The 26,563-nt window shown below is 37.8% G+C and overlaps 1 protein-coding gene across 1 annotated transcript in view; it reads right to left on the bottom strand.

Moving 5' to 3' along the window:
• LOC141432896 (SCP2 sterol-binding domain-containing protein 1-like) overlaps positions 1 to 26,563 on the bottom strand; it is a 532,736-nt gene that overhangs the window by 218,666 nt on the left and 287,507 nt on the right. The gene's annotated exons all lie outside the window — the stretch shown is intronic.

Raw genomic sequence — 26,563 nt, forward strand, 5'->3', positions numbered from 1 at the left:
TTAGGAACGCGCATGGAAGCGTCGAGTGCCTTGAGATGAGAGTTTAAGTGCACCAAATAATACGTTGTAGAGACGTCAGCTTCGTAACTGAGCTAGAAGACTAAGTGGACCGACAATATCGCGAAAGTTGCGGGCAATCGGGATACAGGCGGCAAGGTTTTTTTTTATTCGACTGGTTGGCAAACGAGCAAGTGGGTCTCCTGATGGTAAGAGATCACCACCGCCCATAAACATCTGCAATACCCCTAGTATTGCAGACACGTTGCCATCCTAAAGGCCTTAATAGGATACCTCAAGTGCCAGTAATTTCACCGGCTGTCTTACTCTCCACGCCGAAACAACAGTGCAAGCACTGCTGCTTCACGGCAGGATTAGCGAGCAAGATGGTGGTAGCAATCCGGGCGGACCTTGCACAAGGTCCTACCACCTGCAAAAAAGAAAAGAAGAAGTTGAAGTTGTCATTCATTGTGGCGTTCTGAAGGGTCCTTGTTCATAAGTGGAACTTTTCTAGGTGATGATGAAGATCGTGATTATGTACAGTCGAACAATCTATCCGGCTCGCACCTCTGAGTTTTTCGAAATTCATGTGCGGAATTACATTTGAAATTTACCACGAGCTTTGCGGTGAAGGAAAACATCGTGAAGAAACCTGCACAAACCTGCGAAGCAATTCAATGGTGCGTGTGAAGTTCCCAATCCGCACTGGGCCCGCGTGGGAACTATGGCCCAAGCTCTCTTGTTCTGAGAGGAGGCCTGTGCCCAGCAGTAGGACGTATATAGGCTGGGATGATGCACAATCTATATCAGCTACCAGGGTAGAACCTTTGTGCTACTAATGTCATATTAATATCCCATACATCTGCCAAAGAAATCATAGCGAAATTGATTATGGAAAGGTTCCACACCCTGGTGCGTAATTCAGTTTCCTCGACTTGGTAGGTACAGTAACCATTTTTAGTAAGATAAAAGCTTCCAAGAATATTGCTTCTTTGATAAGAAAACGCTGTAAATAAAATAATTTAATAGGTAAACGTGGACTGGGAAATTTCCAAGGAATATATTTTTTTCCAGAAATTCGTCTTCTTTGTTATTTTCAATACTTTTGTAGAGGTTAAAACTGACTTTTTCCTTCTCAATTATATTATTATTTTATTCATTATTTGACGACCGGATGGCGCAGTGGTTAGAGAGCTTGACTATGAAGCTTGAGGTCCTGGGTTCGATCACCGGTCGGGGCAGATAGATGTATAAATAATACGAGTGTTTTTTTCTCGAGTCTTGGGCATTTAATATGTAATTAAGTATATATTTATCTATATTTGCATGTTTATCCGTTGCCTAGTAACCATAGTACTAGCTTTGTTTAGTTTGGGACTAGGTCAATTGGTGTCAAGTGTCCCATGATATTTATTTATTTATTTATGTATGGTCAGGTAAGGTAAGGAATATCATAAGTTGACGTTGAAGTTCTGATATCTGTTTGACAGTTGCGTCATGTTTAGGATTAGTTTGTAAATAAACTAGCGACCCGCCCCGGCTTCGCACGGGTGCAAATTTCAGACAAAAGTTCTTTAATCAAAGGCACTTCACATTTTTCCGCTCCATTCCCAAAAATTACACCCGCGTAATATATGTATGTATATGTGTATGTGTAGTAGTATATGTATCATATACAGACGAGGAAACTGAGTTACATACATGATGATGATTATGACATAGTTAATGAACTTCCCACGCCTCACAAAGTTATACAACTATGCGATTAAAAAGTCGTCAATTGCCACCATCAACGCCCTCTCAACCTTTAAAACTCCCATTCACAATCGGATGAGAAACGAACAATACAGTTTTTACGAACGCCAGACACGCAACAGAACTAAATCGTAAAAATCACTATTACTCGTACATCGATATGATATCGTTACATCGTTATGTTCGTGAATGGCATCGTTACTATCTTACATGCAAGCCCTCGATTAACTACGCAATAATTTGAAGAGGAGCTCTGTTTGTACATCTGTCTCGTTTTTGCGCGGAGGTCCTAGTTCTGCTGTTTACGGCTGTGGGGAAAGTTACAAGCGTGAGCGGATTTTTTGAGGTTTTTATTTTGAACAAAATATAACCTCTACTTTAGCCTCCTGACGCCCAAGTCAGATTTTTGATTTATAAACATCAAACTTCATGTCATTTATGATGGAGTTTGATGTTCAAATTACAATAAGTCCTTTATTTATTTATTTATTTATTTTCGGAGAACCAACAGCTTTAATTTACACAGTAAACTTATTTTATAGCTTCAATAAAGCCAATTATAGGATCTCACAAGGAGACACAAATTTAAAACAAGTAAAACTTACCTACGCGCAAAATCGCAAACATGCACCACGCAAACATGGATAAAAATAGGATATCAAAAACTCATTCACCAAACAACAAAGATTAAATGAATTAAGCAGTAGTAGCTACATATCACGGTACCTATGCTCCATCAAACCACCTCTCCGCCAATCGCCGCCTAACCGTATAGAGAGATTGCAATTGAATATATCAATATCTAGTTCCTCCGCCACATCCCTCAGACTACGACAAGCTCGTCTCAAAAAACTATTTTTCCTGTATTTGCTCGCACCAAACTTGAGTGAAATGGGTGATGGTATATTTATAAAGGACTCTGGGCTTCAGGAAGTTAGACGTCAAATAAAAAAATAAAAGTAGTTTTTAAATAAAAAGGTATAAATAGTTTAGATATATAGCAATATACCGTAACATAGCATGGCATCGAGCATGAGCATGATGAGCTTTGTTGGGTTAAATAATAATAATAGGGCTAAAATTACTTTTGATGCCTAAACGATGTTATAATTTAGCGTAAAACTTATGGTAAATTGCAAGTATAATATCGCACATAAATTTCGAAATTAAAGAATAACATTGACGTTATATATAAGAGAGACACCAAATAAACTAAATTTTTTAACTTAATTTCTGCCAAATGTGTGTGTAAATCAAGAACAATTTAAAATCAAGTTAATATTATCTACGTCTTGATTTTTTTTTACCACGCATCATAAATTAATCTTGATTATCTTTTTATTAACTCGTTGAAATGGCGACGGGCAGGCCATATAGCACGGAGAACAGATAGCCGTTGAAGCCGAAAAGTTCTCGTTGGATGCAGGCCAGTTCGAACCGAAGCAATAGAAGAGGCGATAATGGCGACCCACGGCTGATAATGACGATCTTTTAATAAGTATAAGACAGTCCACTAATTTCTTAAAGTTGAAGAAAATCTTAACTTACCAATATCTTATCTTATCTTACTTCTTACTAATATTATTATAAACGCGAAAAGTTTGTATGGATGGATGTTTGTTACTCTTTTGCAAAAAATTCTGAACATATTTGCAAGGAATTTGGCATACAAGTAATATAAACTCGGCATTGACATACAGGCTACTTTTTATCCCGAAATAATGTATGGTTACTGTGGGATCAAAAAGTTTTAAACTACATTACTAATTCTGCGCGAGCGAAGTCACGGGCAGAAGCTAGTCAAAAATAAATGTCCTGTCCGCTTTTTTCTCATAGCTCGCGCCGGCGCGGCAAGCTGCGTGTCGCGCGTGCGCCTCGCGTCCGTCCCGGGAAGCAAAAACCCTGCGTATTACCAAGTTTTTTTCCTCTAGTTAATTACACCAAAGCAAAGTTCGAAGTTATTTCCTAAAATAACAAGGTGCCGTACAAACACGCTTTGTGGGCTTACCGGCGATCTGTTTGTTCTTTTTTTGACGGTAAAATTGTTTTTTTTAACGACAGAACGTTACTTTCTGTTTCATGGGAGCCATCGACGTTGGAAACACGAACATTCTCGAGAACCATCTCCTTCCTCGAGTCCTTCCCTTCGGTCCAGTGGCGACCACAAACCGGAAGTCGAAGCGTTGGCAAGCCTCCCACTAGGTGGACTAACGACATCGTGAGAGTTGCCGAAAACCGGTGGATGCAAGTACTCCAAATAGCGAATCTACTGTGTTAAAAATGCTGTTGTGTTAAATACTTGTAATGTATAAATATCATTTAATAATATTGTAAATCTAATTTAAAATGAGTTTTTGGCAAAAAAATCATTTTAAATACAAGCTTTTTTTAACTGACTGTAATATTTGTTGACTGTGTACTTGTATTGTCACTCAAACTACATTTGCATACCAAATTTCAGGTCAATGCCATTAACCGTTGAAGAGTTCCGTCCTGTGGAGACGATCCTAGGCGCACTACCAGATTATTGTATTGTCACGCAACGTACTAAGTGTACCAAATTTCAAGTCAATCTAACTACTGAAAGTTGGTCGAATTTAACTTACAAGATTTGATTACCGACAGACAGACAGCGGGACAGGTGAAACTAAATAAAAAATTGTAAAAATATAGGTACTTTGTCGAGTTTCTTGCCGGATTTTTCTCAACAGAGGTTTCCGAATCGGTGGTAGATTTTTATTTACATTCATAAGTGCTTTTTATAGCCAAAATTGAATAAAAATATTTTGGCTTTGAGTAGGTACGCTAGCAACCGCGCCATGGTTACCCCCAACTTACCCCTCCAATAATACATGTTCTTCCATATGCATATGCTAGTCAGTGCCATGCCCAGTAAAAACGCATTCAAATCGGTCCATCCGTTTAAGAGCTACGGTGCCACAGACAGATACACATAGCGGTCAAAGTTATAAAACCGCTCTTTTTGCGTCGGGCGTTAAGAACAACGCTCTGTATTTCCAAATACGAACTCTGGACACCAGCACTGCGGTTTGAAGGAATGGGGAAATCACCACGCAATTTTCCAAGGAAAGCCCTCATAACGGTTGACTGCAGACCCTGAACTGACGACCACGATCACTGTCAAAATAGGGATGTTGACACTACCAATCAATTGACGTACTTTTTATGAGCTGTCAAAACAAATTCTCCCATAGAGTTTGAATGAAAATAGCAACTTATGACGTCACTTGTTCGCACACTCAATCAACTAACTATTTATTTGTTTTAAAGCAACAAAAAATCTAATTTTGCAGTTAATCAGTTTCAGTTTATTTATTCAAAAACAATTTACATTGTGTATGAACAGAACATTTAAAGTACATCATTAAAAGAAAACATTACAATTAAATAATTATGTCATGTATCCTCCTGCGGCCCACCATACAACAAAATATGACATCGAAATATAAAACTTAATGTCTCATAAAGTAATTGTGTCACAAGTTGTATTTATTTTTTTGAAAATTTGAATGATACAGAGAAAAAGACACTTTATTCCTTAATCGAAAATTAATGTGGTTTTCAGGGCTAAAATAAAGCATTTTTTTTACTGGAGTCGTGTCTTCGAATTATTTTTTAATAGTGTCAACACTATCCACATCCTTATTCTAACGACCTAAAAGATAAAATAATGAATATTATACGAACAAAAACATCATAACATGTAGGTAAGGTAGGGCTAAACTTTTCCATCTAGACACTAGGTAGAAACGTATTAAAGAATTTCCATACAAATTGTTGGGGCCGGGCAACGGGTTGGTTAGTTTTGGGTACAGATAAAAAATGTAATTTAAACTTTAGGTGTTTTATTTGTGAAATAAATTGGTAAGAAAAGTTAGTTACCAGAAAGTCTATTTAGGATGGTTTTGTAGCAAACTGAGAAGACCTTTATTTCTGAATATGTATGTTCCCAATCCGCACTGGGCCTGCGTGGGAACTACACGGTCCAAGGCCTCTTATTCTGTTTTTTTTTTGAAAATTATATTTTTTTTGAAAAATTGTCTTTTTGAATGTATGTAAACCATAAACCATTTTTCGTAAAAAAGAAAACAAACAAATTAAAATCGTTTACGTACAGTCACCAGCACCAATATCTGACACAACAAAGCAGTAGGACGTGTCAATTATTTTTCAACGCTCCGCTGTGGCAGATAATAATGCAGGTGACTCTACAATCAGCAGCAGAAGTAGATGAGCAGTTATGTAAACACTGTCTTATTAGCAGTAGAGTCGTGTCTAGATAATTTTGAGCACAGTACCGCTCATCCACTTTTGGTGTGACTGTACATAAATCACAGATGAATAAGTATTTCTGTCAGTGAACCTATGAGTGCATGAGAGGAGCATTCAGTTAAGGAGATCCCATGCCTCAATGACCTTCGATCTGAATTCCTTAGATTAATAATGTCTTTTGTAGCTTATTATATTAACAACACCTTAAGGGATAAGTTCGCCTTTGTACATCTTATTATCCAGTGTTCTGTTATTTTCATGTGTTTTTATGTACAATTAAGAGTTTTACAATACAATACAATACAACAACGGCTTTAAGCAATATAGTATACCAAGTACTAAGTTCATTATCATCGATATTTGGCATCACAGTTGAACAATTTTAGGGCAAAAACCTGGTTTTCTGGCCATAGCTTTTGTGTTAATTAGTTTCAAATGAATTCACTCGACACGTTTTTAGAGACGTCAAAGATGAACCCAAATATAAAACAGATTTCGTATATGTTAGATCTTTCACGTCAATAGAGATATGAAATAAGTGTTTTTTTAGGACAATGTTTAATAAAATCATACAAAATTAAGTATCCATTTTGTTCAAAATCCGGTAGACAAAAACGGAGATAAAAAATCAGAGAACCGATAGCCGTTTGACTTATAATTCTATCTGTAGTTCAAAAGTAGGAGATACTATTCAAAACTTGTCAAAAAACGATGAAAACCTCGGATAGGCCCTTAAGGCCGACAAAGAGTGAGTATAAAAGCCAAGAGTGGAAGCTACAATACCGTCATCGTCCATTACCATCTCAGCCTGCATACGTCCCACTCTGTCCTCTCAGAAGCTAGCTCTTATAGCACAACCAATGAGAGAAGTCAGAATTTATTTTTATATACGTATATCTATGCCAGTAATCAACTTAAATGATCCCACACTGCGTACATTTTTCTTAGAAGAGGAGCTCTATTAATATATAGGTACCTACAAAATTGTAAGAAACCCTCTCAGTGTGTAAGTCTTTTGTTATAAAGATACCTTTAATCGTTGAATCATACCAAAACATAACAAGCTTCTTTATCAAATGAAAACATTGATCGACACCTCCTAAGTATACTGGTACAAGTGCATAATCATAAATTTACAGGAGAGCTGTTCAAAGGTTCCAAAACCTGTAACTTTCTCATTTGATGATATAACTTTTCAAAATTTTGCATTGGTTCCAAAGAAAATATTTGCTTTCTACCTGTATTCATGGAATTTTGAAATTTCTTATAGTTTTTGAGAAAATTGCAGATACACTACTATACGCGTATTTTACATCTTGTAGTTGTGCGGTATACTGAGCTAACTACCACTTGCTCCAGTATACGGCGTAATGCGTAGATTACTGATCTAACGATATTTTTATATTGTATATGAATTTTTGATGAAATACTTATATGGCTTGCAATGAACAATAAAACAGATGCTCTTTTACCTTCATCTATTGATTTATAAACGTTTTATCACTTGCATCAATATACGCTAACATTAGCATGCCACTTGTACCAATATACCGCTAGTAATGTTTTAAACGTGCTATATAAAATACAGAAATATACCTTTATAAAAAACCTCACTTGAAATATAAATGTTTTATTAAGAAAAGTAATTGTATTAAGTGCTTTAAATTAATGGAAGCACATTCAATGGATTCGTATTCCTGTTCAAATGTGTACTCGTATTTTATTGTGAAAGGTTCCTCATGTGATACATATATCGCATCGCACCCATTTGTATCCACATAACGTTTTAGCTTTTTGTGCCTCTTCAGGGTTCCGTACCCAAGGGTATAAACGGAAACCCTACTACTTTATACTACTTCGCTGTCCATCCGTCTGTCACCAGGCTGTATCTCATGAACCATGATAGTTAGACAGTTGAAATTTTCACAGATTATGTATAACTGTAGTCGATATAATATATATATAACAAAAAATAGATCAGAATAAATATTTAAGGGCCCCCATACAACAAATGTATTTTTTGCAATTTTTTGCTAATCCTAATGAAGTAGTATAGATGGTACGGAACCCTTCGTGCACGAGTCTGATTGGCACTTTGCTTACATGATACAAGCTTTGACATGAAATATTGAGTCAAAGTCAAAATATCTTTATTCAATTTAGATTGTAACAAGCACTTATGAATGTCAAAAAATTTACCACCGGTTCGTAAAAACCTCTGTTGAGAAGAGTCTGGCAATAAACCTAGGTATATTTTGTAAACAGATTTACAATCATATTTTAGTGATATCTATACATCACAAGTATTTAACACAACTACATATTTAAAACAGTTCTCAATTCGCTATTTGGAGTAAGCACTCGCCAATGCGGATCGGAATTATTTCCAAATTTCCCTATCCATGATATAATCATTAATTTTAATAATACGCCTTATATATTAATATCTTCTTGACAATAGATTTAAATTTTGTGTCTGTTTCTGAGTCTTGGGAAACTTTTATAACTTCATACGGTTTACCCGTTTTCGCCATATACATAGCCAGGTACCATTTCTTAGGTGTGTATAAAAAAATGTGTATAGGGTGTTATTAAAAACCTGTACTATAATTTAAACCACATTAGGGCTACTAATTACTAATATGATCCAAGTAGAAAAATACTGTGATTCGAAAAAAAAAGAGTTTTGTATGGAAGTGGAGTCGCAAGAAGACTTTCTAATTTCGATGTTTTCCCACTTATATCGTATTAGTAATTAGTAGCCCTAATATGGGTTACAGTATAGTACAGGATTTTTTTTTATCAACCTGTAGGTATATTGAAATTTACTGTTCTCATTTTAATTAAAGCATGCATGCCTTCGCCTTCTTTTTGGGGATGCTCAACTACCAAAATGCAATGTAATACTGCAATGTTATATTTCTAGCACGAGTAGGTATAGCCGAGGAAACTGAATCACGTACTGGTACTGGGGTGGAACCGTTGTACTACCAATGTTATGTTGACATCCCATACATTTGCCAAAGAAATCATAGCGAAATAGATCACGAAAAGGTTTCACATTGGATTTAGTTTCCATGGCTCTCTATGAGAAATACGGCTATTGTGGTCTTGCCAAACCAAAACATGTTTTTTTTATATATAATATCAAATTATGTGCTCCTAGAACAGTTTAAACGGTCCGCACGCAGCGACGGCTAGGGCGTACACTGAGGCAACTGCCAGTTACACTCGACTTCCCCGGCCCCGCGACAGTATCGGTGCCGCGTATAGTGGTGCATGTCGGTTGCCTCAGTATACGTTGTACCGATTAGCAAAACGGTGTTAGATGCATTCATATACGTCACTTTATTTCCAAAACTAATAGGAATATCCGTCCAAATTTTTTGTGGTAGGTAAATAAGGAAATATTAATCACAAAAATGCAAAAAACTAAAAATCAGAAATTTGTCACTTGTACCAGTATACGTAGGAGGTATCGGAATAATGAATAACATTATACCTATATCACAAAGATGGGAAAAATTGCAGTTATTTTTTTAACAATATTGCTCTTTGATCTCCCCGGTATATTAAAACAAAACATCTTGTGTAAACATATTTTCCATGCAGCTGCATTTTCCACAAACATAAGGTCTGATGTCTCTATAAAAGAACCATTGAATTTGTCAAAGACAACACCAGTCGTAGCCCTACGCCGTCTCCATCTAGGATTGTAAAAGAGAAAGATACAGTATGTCAGTTATTCAAAAAATGCAATCTATTTATAAGGGTTTGACTATCTATGAATATACAGTGTTAGAAGAGCCTATTTCTTAAGCAAAATGTACGCAGTGCTTGTTCATTTTAGACGTTTACTGACATGCACAGTTTGTACAGCCACACATGAAAAATAACATTTTTAGACTTTAATCATTAGTTATACTACCTCCATACCAAATTTTAAAATTTTTAGGACAACCGGAAGTATGTACCCATAGGTTTTATTTCCCCGCAATTAGTATTGAAGTACATTTTTTAATAACTGTGTCTTTTCATTGCGTTGACATAGAAATTTGATTTTTTTAACAGCTTGAGGGGATAGCCGATCTGAGTATTTGATATTAATTCTAGCTGATACCTTCACGCGTTCCTGAGAAAAAGTGTCTTGACAGACAGTCAGACGGATAACAAAGTGATTCATATGAGTTTCGTTTTTTCTTTAAAGGTAATTTTTTTTTTTTAATTTAAGAGCTACGCTCTTGTCGGTGGAGCAATCGCCACTCCGCACGTTCTTCGGCCAGCTGTTTGACTTCCTGATATGACATAACACCCAGTTTCTCCTTCACCTGGCCAAAATAGGTCAATCTTGGTCTTCCTCTGCCTCGTTTTCCTTCTAGAGGGTTTAAGAATGTACGGAACCTAAAAACAACATAGGATTCATAACAATTTTATAAGGTATTTGCAGTCTAATAGCGCCAATTAGATTAGCTTTCCGAGTCACTAATTTTGACTGAGTTAAAATTTAAGACAATTCGCATAAATAAATAAATAAAATGATCCGCAATTAATGTAAAGTAGTTTTCTAAAGCCAATTGCTATTAACATTATTAGAGATCTGTGATCAGAACCTGAGTTTTAACCTACGGAGACGATACGTGGATCTTGATTGCGGGGCTAATCCACAAATTCAAGGTCGCTCAGCGAGCTATGGAGAGAGCAATACTAGGGGTTTCTTTGAAGGATAAAATCCGAAATCACATTATCCGACAAAGAACGAAAGTCTCCGACGTTGCTCAGAGAATTAGTTCGCTGAAGTGGCGTTGGGCTGGCCACGTCTGTCGCAGGGCCGATGAACGGTGAAGCAGACGAGTCCTCGAATGGAGACCACGGACGGGGAAACGTAGTGTAGGGCGTCCTGAGGCACGGTGGACGGACGACCTTAAGAGGGTCGCTGGCGGCGGATGGATGCGCGGGGCTGAAGACAGTATTGTAGCGCTCCATGGAAGACGCCTATGTCCAGCAATGGACTGTTGTAGGCTGATGATGATGATGATGATTTGGAATAAACAATTTTTATCTTTTCTTTTAAAAACTTCCTTTTCCTCTTCTTCAGGCCTTCTGTACGTCTGTCGCCACTACCGTCGGTTGCCTTTTGAATTTTTAACGAACACCCCTCACCCCAAATTGAAAAAAAAACTGCTTCTCGCAAATTCCGTCACTGACTGGACGAGATTTGTTATTTTCTTGTTTCGTCAAAGTTTTTCTGCCCCATTCTTGCCCGCGGTGACTTAAGTTTAAACATGCAAATTACTACTTTGATAAATTACGTAGGTCGTGTAATTGAGAGGTGGAAGACGGAAATGCGGGAGATTAGATTTGGTTGGGTTTCGTTTAGTTTTTGTACAGTCTGTTCGCTGTCAGAAGATAAATACCAGCCAATTGCGAGTCGGACTCGCAGACCCAGGGTTCCGTACAAATGTTTGGTATTAAAGGGTATTTATGAATAAGCAGAGCCACTTTCCTGAGCAAAATGTATTCAATGTGGGGTATTTTAGATTGTTACTGTCACAGATAGGCAGAAATTAAAAAGTAAAAAAATACTTAATCAGACTTATCGTAAGCAAAAAATAATTTATGATTGTATTTCTTAATATCTCAGAATAAGTTTTTGTTTAATGTTCTTTTGAAATACTTGTTTCTTTTGCATACTGAGCTTTTTGTTAATATATTTAGTTTTAAGTCGAGGCCATTAACTATTGAAGAGTTTCACTATAAGATTACGGTATTGTCAACAGACATACATGACAAATGTTAAATGCAGTACAATTTAATTACAGAAAGGAATTATCTAAGCCGAAAGGGATCAAAAATGTTTTCAAAATTTGACACCACAACTAACATAATGAACGCTGGAAGCAGAATAAAAGTTTGCAATAAAATATTGTAGAAGAATTGTATTTCAGAAAAACAAGATTAGGTCTCTTCAACCGCTGTCCTTGACGTGAATCAAACAACGGTTGCTCGGCAATGTGACACCCCTTTTATAGTTGCTAGGAAAAATCTCGCCAGTCAGGGTGTCAAAATTTTCCGTACAGCGACATCTATCGGCACATAACTAAACAAAGATACATATTACTGCTATACAAGGTCTGTGCTTTAATTGTGCTGTCAGTCTTAACTTCCTTTTGATCGTGTGAGTGAATTCAGATCAACGGTCCTTGCTAAGTTTTTAGGGTTCCGTACCCAAAGGGTAAAAACGGGACCCTATTACTAAGACTTCACTGTCCATCTATCTGTTTGTCTGGTTGTCTGTCACCAGACTGTATCTCGTGGACCGTAATAGCTAGACAGTTGAACTTTTCACACATGATGTATTTCTGTTGCCGCTATAATAACAAACACTAAAAACAGAATAAAATAAATATTTAAGGGGCTCCTGTACAACGAACGTGATTTTTTGCCGTTTTTTGCTCGATGTTAATAACGGCAACAGGTAGACGCTTGAAAGATTGACAGAATATTTAGTTTTATATTCACTTTAAAAAAAAAATTAAAACAAAATAAATATTTAAGAGTTGTCTAATGTTGTATAGATGATGGTAGGTACGGAACCGTTCGTGCGCGAGGCCGACTCGCACTTGGCCTTTTTTAACCTTTGCATTTATAATTCCAGGTTAATGCCTCCGCAAAGAATGACTCATCTTTTTGCCATAATTTAATTTGAATTCCAATTTGCATTGCATCAAACACTGTATAAAATCTTTGTTCAAACTCCCACACGAGCCAGAGTTAAAACGACAAATGAATTCGTTTAGCAATTCTATCAGTTCATATCAGAGAGAACTTAATGACTGGAGTTGCCTTTAGCTTATCCTTGCAGTTTTTCTGACGTTTTTTGTGACGCTGGTGATTTGTACATAACAAAAATGTAGGATTATCTAAAATAATATTGTACATAAAGAGAGAAGATATTTGATTGATTTTTTTTCTTGTTTAATCTAATATCTTAATAGAAACAACTTGATTGAGTGTTTAATTGTTTGTTTGTAATGATTAAACTTTAAATTACTAAAAATATTTTTAAGCCCATCTATAGAGAGCCGCAGCATCAGTTAATACAACTGTACTTCGACTGGGCATTCATATTTGTATAGCCATAGCTTCAAACATAATGTATACATCGACCTTAAGGCTAGTGGCATAAAGGTGTATAAATATTTTTGACGTTTTAATAACGTACATATATTTATGTCCTTGACTGTACCATCCTACTAATGCAAAAACAATGCACTTGTGCATGCATGTGTGTATTTGCTACTCCTTCACGCTGAAATGGCTAGATGAATTTGGACGAAACTTGGTTTTTTTTTTTTTTTTTTATACGACTGGATGGCAAACAAGCAAGTGGGTCTCCTGATGGTAAGAGATCACCACCATAGCTGGACATTTGGATTAGCAAATAGACTACTTTTGACCCGACTGCCTTAAGGAGGGTTATTTACTCAATATTCCCACGGGGTTTATTAAAAATCTTAAAATCTTGTCTAAGTCTAGAAATAACCTTTTTCACGGTTTTTTTTAACAAATAAATAAATATCACTGGACAATTCACACCAATTGACCTAGTCGCAAAGTAATCTTAGCAAAGCTTGTGTTATGGGTACTAAGCAACGGATAAATTTAATTATATAGATATAGATACATACATAAATACATATTAAACACCCAAGACCCGAGAACAAACATTCGTATTTTTCATACAAATATCTGCCCGACACGGGAATCGAACCCGGGACCTCAAGCTTCGTAGTCAGGTTCTCTAACCACTAGGCCATCTGGTCGTCTAATTATGTTCGTCATACGACGACGTAAATAAATATCACTACAGAAGTACATTCAAAGAATAACTTATTCCTAAATAGGTACGTCTTTCAGCTAACTTGGTTCAAGAAAGGAAACTTAAGAAAAACAGTCAAATATTATGCGGAAAATAAACATATAAAAATAGCGTTTAGTTTATACACATTGCGTTCAGTAGCATAAACATGATATGGCGCGCCAACTCCTGTGCTCCGTGCTTTGTGATTCATGCATAACCCAGTACGAAAATGGATTTGCAGATGTCAATAGGCTGTCGGTGATATATGTGACAGCCGCATTGGACAATGTGGGGATTCGCTAGTTTTAATAGAATTGCGTAGACGATTGTTTGATTGAGTGTTTTGCTGATATACGATAACGATCTTTTGTTTTACGCTACTGTAAAATGAATCCTAGTTTTATAATGCTTACGTATGAGGGATTAATTTAAAAATGTATAATATTTTTCACGCACTCAAATCGATTTATAACATGTTATTATTGTTAATTGTGCAAGGTCCGCCCGGATTGCTACCACCATCTTGCTCGCTAATCCTGCCGTGAAGCAGCAGTGCTTGCACTGTTGTGTTTCGGCGTGGAGAGTAAGACAGCAAGTAAAATTACTGGCACTTGAGGTATCCCATTTTAGGCCTCTAGGTTGGCAACGCATCTGCAATACCCCTGGTGTTGCAGATGTTTATGGGCGGTGGTGATCTCTTACCATCAAGAGACCCGTGAGCTCGTTTGCCATCCAGTCGAATAAAAAAAAAAAAAAAAAACTTTCCCCCCAGCCGCGGTAGAGGATTACCACTAAAAAGATGGACAGACGATATCCGGCAACAAACCGGCGTCAACTGGATGCGAGTGGCAGTGGATACTCAAGATGGAGGCCTATGTCCGAAGACGAACGCTATGAGGACTGCCATATTATGTGAACTGTGACGTTTTTATTTTATAAAGGACTCCGTAGCATCGTAATAGGTTATTGATTCAGGCGATCAGGCGTTACTTTGCGGAGGTTCACTTCAATGAACTGGAACAATTACTTTGCTCACCTGCGACCTTATGATAGCTGCGTTTATGTAAGAAATGTGAGTTCACGCAGTTCTTCCACCTTCGTACTATAAGAACACACACTAACCCATCTATCACTACCACCACACAACACTGACACGTTTCGAACTCAACCGGAGCTCCTCTTCAGAGCAACACAACCGTTCACTGTGTACCAGATGTTAAACTCAAATAACTAAGTAGGTACATAATCTACTTAAATTTTCGTAAGACTTGATCTATAAAACAAAAAAAAAGATTTTTTTTTCTCTCACATACACACACACACACACACACACACACACACACACACACACACACAAACATCACGCCGGTATTTCCAAATGGGGTAGGCAGAGCACACGAACGTTACCGCTTCGGAGGTAGGTACTTTTAGCAAATTTAGGTTTTAAGTTTGACAAAAACGGTAGTATTTTATTTATTTATTCCTCTTAATGGCGGCCATAAGGCTTGGGCCAATGTCCTTTTCTTCTTCTTAAGCATGTTGTACGGTGATTGTAGTTTTTGCAACTTGATAGCAAATTTCCAGAAACCACGCGGAGACCACTTGCGCATTAAAAAATGTCAGACACGAGAGCAATATAGAATTTTGTGATCACTGTTCACTGTGAAGGTTAATCGCCGCATAAAACACTATCAAAATTATACTTCAACTAGCCAAAGAAGCAGAAATACCAAAATTAGATATCGTCTACATCCGCCATGTTCGAATGCTACAAATTGAAAGCAAAACGGTAGTACAATAGTGACAGGTTGCTAGCCTGTCGCCTACGGTATACCTTAACCTACCTATTTTCCTCACGATTGTAAATAAACATTTTGATACAAGATTTTTTGCTGAATGTAGGTTTTTTTTACTGTACTTACATTCTTATCCAGCCTACAAACATTACGTATATCAAATTATGTAACCATTACGTATACCAAATTTCAAGTCAATCGAACCACTTAACGTAGATCAAAATTAAATTGCAAGATTTGAAGCAAACAAACAAACAAATAAATAAAAACCTGTAATTAGGAACAGTCCGACCAGTTTCGATCTTTTCAAAAGATATTTTTTAAGGGTGCCTTCCGAGCCAATTTAAAATGAATCTAATCACCGTGGTAAAATCAAACGATTTGTGTTACAAATGTGTCTCGACATTATTAGCTGATGATGTCAAACACCCTATTTCCGTAAAGTTTATTACGATCGAGCAAACAAATTGCTTATATAAGAAACTCTGAAGCCGTAATAAGGTCCCCTTAGCATCAAGGATACGGAACCTTAAACGGGTTATTACCGCAAAAATAACAAGACCAGTTCAATCCAGTCCGATCCGGATTTGACAGGCTTGATCCGCCGTCAGCCAATCACTGACAAGCATCTATCACGATTAACCGGACAAGGCCCGTTTTAAAAAGTTTCCTACCTAATTGATTGGCTGCCAGTTAAGGAAAATAATTTGGGTTAGAAAATAGGTTTTGAACTCGAGTTAGCCGTTTGACGGCGGAAAAAATTGGTAGTCGTTTATACTTAATGGATAACGCCGATGAGATGCGTTTTTCATGTCCATCTAGAAATTAAAAAAAAGTACTTTTTCACGTTGTAGGTAAACAATTAAACGTAAATAAGTCGACTCCTCGATGCGGATAAGTTTTTCAAAAAGTTCATGTGCGTAATTACATTTAAAATTTACCACAAACTTAACAGTGAAGGAAAACATTGTGAGGAAACTTGCACAAAACTGGCCCGCCAATTAGTTCGCTGAAGTGGCGTTGGGCTGGCCACGTCTGTCGCAGGACCGATGAACGGTGGAGCAGACAAGTCGTCGAATGGACCACGGAAGGGAAAACTTACCTACCAATATAGTGAACATAAAAAAACAGCAGATAAAAAAACCGCCCAAGAGCGTGTCGGACACGCCCAAAATAGGGATCCGTAGCCATTACGAAAAAATAAAGTAATATTTGAAAAAAAAACACCCCCACTTTACGTCTATGGGGCACCCCAAAAAATTTTTTTTGAATTTTGTATTGTACCTACCATTTTGTCGGCATAGTTTACATATATATCCGTGCAAAATTACAACTTTCTAGCATTGATAGTCCCTGAGCAAAGCCGCGGACGGACAGACAGACAGAAAGACAGACATGGCGAAATTATAAGGGTTCCGTTTTTGCCATTTTGGCTCCGGAACCCTAAAAAGGACACATACAAAAGCAAAAACAAAACCAACACGTTACAAATAGGTATGTGGCAAGAGGCACAGGCTCAGCTTTAATCTGTCATCTGCCAGGATAACAGGATCGAAGGATTTTGGGCACAAATTTGTGCCTCTGGGAGAGGACAGGTTAATGCTGCCGGTCGAGGGAACCGCCAGCGCTGATTTTCAGCCTGCGCCCGCCCACAGCGCGTTACACAGTAATAAGAGTAGGGTAAGACACACAAAAGAAAATAAAAATACAATTATATAAGTAAAAAGAACCGTCCAATAAACACACACACATATATAACACGTGTTTGCGGGAGCCCTAAAAAGAAAAGGGGATATCCGGCAATTCTCTCCCAAGAGATGGCAGTAAGGTTAGGTCTTAGCGATTCTTGTGAGTTTTGGGTAGTATCCATTTCCATCTAGGAACGCATTAGATAAACGAGGTAACCTAACATTTGCCCTCCGGCCGCGTGGTTCGACAACGTTCTCCGACATGTCGAACGACGAGGCACTTTGATTCCTTGTTCGACATGTCGGACTCTCGGGAATTTTATATTCCAATTCCCTGCACTGATACGCAATTTTGTAGCAATACACAGCTGTTTTTGGTCGGGTTTGCTCTAATTGCCACGCTGAGCAGGCGGGTTGGCAATCGCAGTATATTATATAACCGTTGGGGTAGACGAGTTCTTGAGTGGAGACCACGGATCGGCAAACGTAGCGTAGGACGTCCTCAGACTCGGTGGAGCGATGATCTTCGCAGGGCGGCTGGCAAGAGCTGGATGAGAGTAGCCGAGGATCGTGCTCAGTGGCGTGCCATGGGAGAGGCATGTCCAGCAGTGGACGAACATAGGCTGATGATGATGATGATGTTGACACAGCTGTTTTTACTTTCAAATGGCATTTTTACAGACACGATTTAAAAAATCGTCCACCTGATGCCGTAACTAACACGCCCAAAATTTCGGCTTCCATCGTTAACCTAACTAAAGCATCGGACTGGAGTTTCGTCCACTTTTATCCGAACAATTCGGCGTGCACTCGTCCCGGGGGAGCCTGAGCAAATTGATTGCGTCCCCGGAGCTGAGTGTCTGTCGATCAATTAGTTACATACGAGTTGCTGCAGTTGCTGTTGCTTGACCTTAGAGTGTGTCATATTAAACAGCATGAGTCATAGGATGGCTCCATATCGTGTCCGACAGCAACGAACCTTTAAAATAAAATTGATAATTAGAAAGAGAGAGAGAAACATTTATTTAAACATATTCGATACACATCAAAATACATTAGATGGAAAGAATAAAAAATAACATCGAATAGTATTACGAGTAGTGGGCCCTACTCAGCATAATGTTGAGATAAGAAGCAACGCTGTTTTTTAGTGGGACCCACTGTCACAGACTTTGAGACACATCGCTTAGAACCTGGATGCCAAACAAACGTTATACCGGGTGTGGCCTGTAATATGAGCAAACAATTAAAACATAGGTCATACTCCTCAAACTGAACAACATTAGTTCAGCGACTTTTAAACATAATTTGATTTTAAAATTTGATTACACTATTATATCTGCTACTCAATGGTTTTTTTCTTCGTTATGTATTTATTTATTCTTGTGTATGGAATAAAAAATTATCTCCCTTATTTTTTCGAGGCTTGTTCAACAAATTCTAAGACTTCTAGAAACGAAAACCTCTATGACACCTCTGGTGCACACCTACAGCTACAGGGGGTGTAGCTTCAAATAAGGTTAGCGACCCAAAAATCTTTTGAATTTTCAAAAAGTCTTAAATATAGTTGAATCGACTATATTCAGTAAAAAATATTAGTAGTGCAGTCAGCTGCAGAGAAATGGTACCCCCCTGTAACGGCGGTCCATACTTACCGCACTACATAATTTTTAGGGTCCCGTGCCCCAAAAACGAAACCCTTATCGAATCACTTTGTTGCCCATCTGTCTGTCTGTCTTGTATTATTATCAACACAGGCATCCTCTTGAAGCAGCGATAAAATCAAATTTTCTAAGTAAATTATCGTTTATTGTTCAAAATACTGCGTAAAAAAATAGTTTTGACCTGTTTTGGCTAAAGAATAAATTGTATAAAATCAGATTGAACACAAAATAATCCATCATGAGAGCTTCTTTCATCTAAAGAAAAGCCACTAAACATCCTACCCAACAATAGTAACCCCGACGTTGAAGTAAAACGTTGCAAAATAGTATGAGTAGTCTTGAAGATCTAAACACTTCTTCCTTACACACTATACAGCTTAAATAATCAAATCACCCTTTCTGACAAACAAGGTACAGAAATAAACACGAAATCGATGTCTGCTGAATGATGGATAAGATTTTATCATGAATAATTCCGACGCACCACAAGGTACCCGAATTTTAGATGAGGCATAAAAAAAGGAGAAGCGCGAGCGCTACTTTGAGACTTGAGTTCTCGAGAGGTCAATCAACTTTGACAAAAATGGCTTCGGTTTTAAGTGAGGGTGGGTAAAGCAGCACTCTTATGAAGACTGTGTCAACAAAAAAACAAGTTTTGTCTATTTTTTCTTAAATCTTTAAATAATACATACCTATAGTATAAAAGAAACAACAAAAAATGGAACTGACTTCAAAAACCTTGAAAATAATTTTCTACCAGTTTGAAATCGGTGTCTCAGCACGAGGCAGCAGGAGTGGAACTATAGTCGTCTACCTCACTTACATATGTATTTGGCTTTAATCACTCCTGCTGGCTCGTGCTGAGGCACCGATTTCAAACTTGCTTTTCAAGCTTGTGAAGTACTTTTGATTACAGACCTTTTTTGAAATTTGTACCCATGAGAAGCCGTGCGAATTACTATTGTATTTTTTTTCTGGTTTAGTGTTTTCATACAAAACTCATTTTGGCCGTTATCTATTTCAGGGTTTCTCAAAGTGGGGTACGCGAACCCCTAGGGGTTCGCTATTCGACGGTAGGGGGTTCGCGACAAGGTTTACATGATGGTGACTGCAAGACTGGCAAGATGATTAAGATTGCTTTTGGGAGTATTTTTGTATTTTTTATTTCAACTCCAAATTTGTTACTTATTTGTTTGTTATTTGTTGTTGTTTGTTTCAGTTTGTATTTTCGTTGGCAAGACGATTCTTAGATTCTTATCTATATTTGTTACCTTTTATTAAAATAAATAACATACATTATATTATCATGATGATTGAAATAAAAATAAACTTAGTTTCTCCAACAGCCAGTTTTATTACTTTCTTTGGGGGGGGGGGGGGGGGGGAGGTTTAACAGCAAACAAAACAGCAAACTTTAACAGGGGTACGTGGAGCGATAAGTTTGAGAAACCCTGATCTATTTAAATAATTGGAAGGATTGACGTTCGGCTGTCAAAGGCGACGGTTGCCAAATTTTTTCTCTTTGCAATTTAATTCAATTAATTTTTATTTTCGAAGTGTTTCGAGCAAGATATGAGCGAAACAAGTATCGGGTCTTATGACCCCGTTGCAGGAGTCAGTAGGGTATCTTCAGAGATTGAGTGTGGGCAGCGAACCAAGTCGCTATCGTTGGACAACGTGAGTATGCTGGAGTTTTCGCCGATGGCTCGACGAAGTGTCGTGTGTGATGAAGATGCCATGTCGGCTGTGGGCTCGCCATCAGAGAAGAAGTCTGGTGATCCCAGCGATGATAGTTGGGCGTCTGATGCAAGTTTCGTCACTGTGGGAAAGAAACCCAAGCGTTTACGGAGCTCCAAGGCTTTTGATGCCGTTCCGCATATTGAGCGAATGCCCGATGAGACTTTTGAAATCTGTGTGATATCGAAAACTGATCTGCCAAAACAGATAGGTTTAGCCAAGTTACTACAAGCCAAAGGCTTAAAGGGTATTTTAAAAATAAAGTTCTTGGGCCCCTGTAAGGTACGCATACAATTTAGTATGAAAGAAGAAGCAGAGAAGCTTTTATCGGCAGACGAGTTCAATAATGATGACAGACGCGCTTTTTGGTCAAATCAACTCATTTGCAGTTACGGCATTGTTAAAAATGTTGAGACAGAAGTAAACGAGGAGGAGTTTATGAAGAACATTGTAAGTTCGGAAGATATTTTGTCTGTAAGAAGACTGAATCGCTTGAATAACGATGGTCGATGGGTGAAATCTGAAGTTATTCGTCTGTGCTTTAAAGGTACTTATTTGCCTCCTTATGTTTATGCATATGGATGTCGATTTAAGGTGGACCCATATATTTCTCCGGTTACCCAATGCTCGAAATGCTGGAAGTTTGGACATCTAATCAGGTTTTGTCCATCAAGCAAAATTGTATGCCCGAAGTGTGGAGGGACACATGCCAATTGTGAGACAACTGAGTTTAGATGCCTTAATTGCAAAGGGCCTCACATGGTTTTAATAAATCTTGCCCAGTCTTTTTGAGAGAAAAGAAGATAAAAGGAATAATGGCATCTGAAGGTTGTGTTTATAAAAAAGCATTATGGTTATATATGCAAGAAAATAAAAAAGAGCTTGTTACGTCAACAAAATTGACTCAACCTTCACAAGATGACTTATCTATTACGTCTGCTGGAAAGACGAGAGCTGGCAAATCATATAGGGATGCCGTTCTGACCAAGCTGGTGAACGTTGATTATGAGTCTGAGTGCGTCATAAGTCCTCCTGTGGTTAAGAAGCCAAAGAGTCAAGTTAGAGCAGGGGTTGATAGTCAACACGAAATTCGAAAGAGAAAGATGCCAAAAAGAGTTCCAGTAGAGAATGAGGACGAAGATCCTGTTTCTGAGCAGCCACAAAATGTCTTCACTGAAGATCAAAGTCAGAAGAAGGGCAAGAGGAGTAGAGGGGTAAGAGGAGAGGGAAGTTGTTTTGAGAGGTTTTTTGAAAGATTAAAGGATATTTTGATGTCTAATGAGAACTGGCAGGAGAAGCTTAAGTGTCTATGTAAGTTTATTATTGAAGAATTTTTGAAATTGTGTAAGAAGTTTTTTATGGATTTTGAGTTAGTTAAGATTTTCTTTACTAACATCAATGGCTAGGTATAATCTGAAATCCTACTTGAATATAGTACAGTGGAACTCGCAAAGTATTAGGCCTAAGATAACTGAGCTTGAACTTTTTTTAAACAGAGAAAAAGTTCACATTGCGGTGATTAGCGAGACTTGGTTAGATAATAGTTTAGTTCTTCGAATTGGCTCATACAATATATTCAGAAAAGATAGACTAGATTCGTATGGAGGAGTGGCTATCATTGTACATGATTCTGTAAAAGCTCAGTTATCTCACATTGCTTTGAACAACACTGGTATTGAAATTATTTGTGTTAAAATTTTAAATTGTGCCTTCTTAAAGTATATTGTATCTCTATACTGTCCTTCCTCAGTGCGGACGTCGCAGCAAGATTGGGATTCATTGTTCTCTTTGTTTTCTGAGAAATCTTTAGTCGCGGGTGACTTTAATGCTCATCATTCCAATTGGTCTTATAAGTGTGACTCAAGAGGTAATCAGTTATTTGATTCGGCGCTCGAGCATGGTTTTGTTTCCCTTAATAATGGAAAACCGACGAGGGTTAAATTTGTGGATGGTTCACTTCGAGAAAGCTCTCCTGATGTCAGCTTTTGCACTTCGGACATTGCTGTAGATTTTAGTTGGGATGTGTCTAATGAGCATTTGGGTAGTGATCATCTTCTTATTAAATTAAGCTTAAATTACAAGGATGACCCTCATTTTGTACAAAGAATGAATTTTAAAGGCGCAGATTGGTCAGGCTATCGAGACTGTTTAAAGGAGTCTTTTAAGGATGATTTCTCTTTTGTGCATAATGATGTTCAGATATTATATGACATTTTTGAAGCTCGTGTTAAGGAAGCGTTAACCAAAAATGTTCCTATGGTTAAAATTTGTACAAACCCTACGCGCGATTTTAAGCCCAAGAGATACTGGAGTCCCTTGCTTTCCAAGGTTGTTGCAGAAAGGCGGCTTGCGTTGGGTCGATTCAGGCGAAACCCGACTCCCGATAATTTGAGTTTTATGCAGAAAAAGGTTGCTGAGGCGCAGCGTATTATTCGAAATGCCAAATCCCAGAGTTGGCAGAAGTTTTGTCAAAGTATTGGTGAAACTACAACTGCGTCGGATATGTGGAATCAAATGAAATGGATGAAAGGCTATTCTCGGTCTGGTATTATTGCGTCAAAAGAAAGTCAGCTGAAATTATTGCGCTCTCTTACGCCTGACTATGTGCAATCCGAAACACCTATGTTTTGCTCAGACAATCCTTTTCTCGAGATTGAATTTTCTTTAGAGGAATTTAATAGTTGTTTAAAAAAGAAAAATTCTGCGCCAGGTGTTGATGGGATAACGTATGAAGTGATTTTCAATTTGCCATCTGCTGCCAAATTATTTTTGCTCAAGTTGTATAATCTAATCTTCATGTCCGGTGTTGTGCCTAAGCAATGGCGGGATATTCAGGTCATACCTATTCCAAAGTCTAGTCATATGCAAGATCAGTTGGCAAAACTAAGGCCCATTTCTTTAATGTCCTGTGTGTGCAAAATTTTCCATTCCATGCTGGGGAAACGTTTAGAGTGGTTTATGGAGAAGAATGAGGTTTTTTCCAAAGATATGGTAGGCTTTAGAAGAGGCCAATCGTGTGTGGATTGTTTAGCTCGCCTTATTTCTTATGCACAAATCGGTTTTTCAATGAATATGTCCACCCTCGCATGTTTTTTGGACATCGAAGGAGCATATAATAATGTGTCGGTAGGAAAAGTTGTAAACATTTTAGATTATTTGGGAGTTGGTGCAAATTTTTGTAAGTATTTATGGACTTTCTTGAGTGAAAGACATCTCATTTTACGAGACCAAAATACTGACTTTTCCATTATTCGATGGACTGATAGAGGTTTGGCCCAAGGAGACCCTCTTTCTCCTCTTTTATTTAATATTGCTACATATCAAATTTGTCATAAGATAGATAAAGTTCATATTTCACAATATGCGGATGATTTTGTTTTGTATATTAGGTCAAAGTCTTTGCAAGATAGTGTTGGTAGTATGCAAAATTCATTGTGCACAATGGTAGATGTGTTAGATAGTTTAGGGTTAGACGTTTCAGCCAGTAAGTCAAAATTCTGCGTATTTAGCAAAGGTCATAAGGTTCAGCATGTAAGTCTTGAAATTTGCGGTAGTCAATTGTGCTCTGATATCACAGTCAAGTATTTAGGAATGTGGCTAGATAGGTCGTTGCGTTGGGGAAAACATATAGGTTATGTTGTTGAAAAAACTCAAAGATTTCTTAACATCCTGAAAACTTTAGCTGGTGCTTCTTGGGGTGTTCATCCTAAGCACCTTCGTAGATTATACATTTCGTTGATTCGTAGTAGGATGGATTACGCTTGTTATTTGTATAATAACAGTGCTAAGACGCATATGTATAAGCTTGAGAAAATTCAAAACCAGGCTCTAAGGGTGATTGGAGGGTTCATAAGGTCTACGCCTATTCACGTCATGGAAAGTGAACTGTGTATAGCACCTTTGTATGTCAGAAGTCGTTACCTTGCGTTTAGATTTTGTTTAAAAGCTTTGACCTATTCAAATAATGTTACAGTTGACATGATCCGTGAGTTGAGCAATGTTTGCCAAAGCGGATATTGGAATGGCAGGAGGAAACCATTGCTAGCTGATGTGTTTGTAGAGGTTTCTGATGAGCATATTTCCTCGTCATGTCCATTACCTATGTTTAAGTTAGATATGTGGGTGTCAAAATTCCAGGTAAGTGATGTTTTGTTTAGTAATCTAGAATGTATTCAGGGGGCTAAACGTGAATACAATCGTCACGTTCTTCGTCTGGAGGTAATCTTAGAGCTGGAAAGAAAGTATTCCAGTTTTCATAAAATATTTACTGATGGATCAAAGTGTGGTGATAAGTTAGGAGTAGCATTTTTTGATCCTATTTGTAATAAAAAGGCACAATTTAAAATCTCTCACGGGTTATCAATTATGTCTGCAGAGCTTTGTGCTATTTATGAGGCCTTGTCGTTTGTTCATGTATTAGGTTATCATAACATAGTGATTTTAACCGACAGCAAAAGTGCGATTCAACATATAGCTCGTTGTACATCGGGGAAACGTTGTTCTTCTACGGCTTACAGAATTTTGGAACTGATTTATTCCTTCCAAAATTCTGGCAAGTGTTTAAAAATTCAGTGGATCCCTTCACATATTGGCTTAGTAGGCAACGAGGAAGCTGATCGACTAGCCGCGTCTGCTGTTAGTGAAGGAACAGAGATCGTGATTGCTCCTGAATTTTCTGAGGTAATTTTGCGTTATAAGAACAAATGTCATGACCTCTGGAAAGAGCATTTCGACAGCCGGTCTCAGTTCAAGGGTATTTGGTATAGGACAATGCAGTCTGAGCCTCCTCATGTACCTTGGTTTGATTCTGTTAGTCTCTCCAGAGCAAAAGTTATTTGTGCGCATAGACTTCGATCTGGTCATGTTCCTTTAAATAAGTTTGCGCATTTAATGAGAAAGGCAGAGTCTCCAAATTGTGTTGAGTGCGATGTGGTTGAAGATGTTTTCCACCTATTAATGGAGTGTGTAAGGACTCGAGCCAAGAGGAATATGTTTTACTCAATTTGGAATGTCAATGTCTTAAATGTTGGTATTTTCCAAGCCATATTGTCGGAGCCTTGGTCGCAGGCTGCTAGATTTGTATACGGATTTTTAGATAAGTAAGTAGACAGATTTGTGGTTGACATTGGTTCCGAGTTCTGTGTAAAAGAATCCGTGCGCAGGTTTGCCACCCTGTGGCAGGGGATCCGGTGGTATGGTTTGGAGGACATAGCAGTCCCTCTTGGCACGAGTTGTTACTCATTTAAATCTTATAGCTGTTGTGGTGTTTTTATAGTTAAGGCCTTTGGGAACTGACATGTTCATTATCGTTTGATCAAAGTTCCATAATAAATAAAGATTAAAAAAAAAAAAAAAAAAAAAAATTGGAACGATGACAGCATTAATCAAATGCCGTTCTCTTTATACGCTGTCAAAATACGAATCTTCCTTAGATTTTGTATGGCAAAAGCTAGTTATGACGTCACTTACTTGTCAACTTAATCGACTGATTGTTTATTTGCTTCAAATCAATTAACTAACACACTTGGAAACGCTTTCGTTTTCGCCACTTTTTTCTGTCAGACGGCATAAAAACAAGAGTAGAAAGGGATAGTGAATCCGAGCGCAAACGTGAGTGAGTTAGACAAAACGGACTCGGAATAAAAAAATAGGACACCTTTTATCCCGATAAAAATGAGCTGTTACCACTAACTGAAAATTATGCGGAAAAACAACCCAAATAACCAAGGAACCTTTAAAAAACCGGCCAAGAGCGTGTCGGACACGCCCAAA

The sequence above is a fragment of the Choristoneura fumiferana genome, chromosome 11 (genome assembly GCF_025370935.1).
Source record: "Choristoneura fumiferana chromosome 11, NRCan_CFum_1, whole genome shotgun sequence".
NCBI lineage: Eukaryota > Metazoa > Arthropoda > Insecta > Lepidoptera > Tortricidae > Choristoneura > Choristoneura fumiferana.